This window comes from Dipodomys spectabilis, unplaced genomic scaffold (genome assembly GCF_019054845.1).
Source record: "Dipodomys spectabilis isolate Male_0828 unplaced genomic scaffold, ASM1905484v1 ptg000307l, whole genome shotgun sequence".
Taxonomy (NCBI): Eukaryota; Metazoa; Chordata; class Mammalia; order Rodentia; family Heteromyidae; genus Dipodomys; species Dipodomys spectabilis.
This window is the reverse complement of record NW_024870984.1, coordinates 3,323,143-3,324,992: the sequence shown is the minus strand read 5'-3', so window position 1 is coordinate 3,324,992 and position 1,850 is coordinate 3,323,143.

Sequence of the window (1,850 nt, the reverse complement as noted above, 5' to 3'; positions counted from 1 at the left end):
TTGTTATTTTGTCCACTGCTGGCACTTCAAATCAGGTCCTGGACCAGGCCTGACATTCTAGTCTTCAGGGATGATGAGCTTCCCCTTCTCCCACAGTGCAACGGGGTTACCCAGACCTGAGTTCAAATCCCAGGCCTGACAAAAGATTCAGCCTGATGTCAGAAGCCAGTCATTGTGTTTGATTTCCTCTAATGTGGAAGTCCTGGGTCTCAGCTAGGATGGAGAATGAATGCATAGGCAACCTTATAACCATGGGAACAGGTCGTCATCCATGTCAGTATAGTTACATATGTCACCATACTCAGTGAAGTTCACAATATCATCATAAATTAGACATAAATTAAGGAGAAGAAATGCACTGAACATAAAGATATTGCACACACATATATGTCAATACAGATTCTATGTATCAAGTATGAATTTATGCTAATCCTGGCCCTCCCTAGGGCTCATTGTCAGGTCCTGGGAATGGCCTAGCTCCTCAGTTCACATGCTGGTGTCATCACCTTGACTCTTTCACCAATTGGGCCTGCTAGGCTTTCAGTTCAAATCCCAACATTGCCAAAGTCTCAAGGACTTTCCTGCCTGGCTGGTTTTGAACTATGATCCTCATATTTCAGCCCCCTGAGTAGCTAAGATTATAAGCATAAGATCCCAGCACCTGGCTCTATGTCTCATTTTAGATGTCCAAGAAATGGAGTACATGATTAAGACCTGCCAGGAAAGTCCACATGACTATCTATGTGAAGTACCTGTCACAAATTAGTAAGAACTTTTCATATGAGTTCAAATCCTAACCCAGAGCTGATTGGGAATAATAGAAACTCATTAGGGATGAAAATTATGGAGTTCATTGAGTGCCAGAACATGCTTCTCTATATTGAACCTGATGAGATGCATGGTGCATATTGGCCTGCTCTGTCTCCCGTAGTTGAACAATCCCTGAGATATTTGGAGCATTTTGATCAAAATGATGAGTCGCAATATTTTGAATGTGGTGTAAAAAAGGAGATTTTTTTTCAGTCACAGACAATATTCTTTAGACATAGTTGGGCTTATGTGGGACAGCTTTCCTATAACCATGATGAATATAGGAAAGACTATGGTAAGTGCCCTCTCTTTGCCCAAGAAATACTTCAGGGACAGAGGAAAACATCAGAATGCCCTGAATAAGGAAAAACATTCTCCATAAGAAGTACAGTCACTACTCATCAGAAAATATTCAAAAGAGAGAATCCTTTTCAGGTAATTAATGTGAAAAACCTATCAGTAGGGAAATTCACATTGTAAAATTCCAGAGCAAATATGCAGAGGAGAACTCCAATGAGTATATAAGATGAAAAAAAATTGTATATCTCGGAAGTCAGACCTCACTTTCCCACCTCAAATGCCCACAGAAGACAAGCCTTATGAATATGAGGATTGGACAGTTTCCACCCAGAAGTCAACTTTCAACATGTATCAGAGAACTCATACAGAAGAGAGAACTTATGAATGCAACAAATATGGCATGTCTTTCTGGCTAAAGTCATACCTCACTTTGCATCAGATAATACATACAGGAGAAAAACCTTATGAATGTAACAAATGTGGATAATCATTCACCAGAAGGCACTACTTACTGTCCATCAGAGAAGACATACAGGGGAAAAATCCTATGATTTTAATAGGTTTGGAGAGTCTTTTACCAAGAAGGCAGTCCTTACTGATCATCAGAGAAGACACCCAGGAGAAAGACCTTATGATTATATCATGTACGTAAAGTCTTTCATCCATAAAGAAGACCTTCACATCCATCAGAGAATCCACACTGTAGAGACACCTTATGAATCTATCGAGTATGTAACATC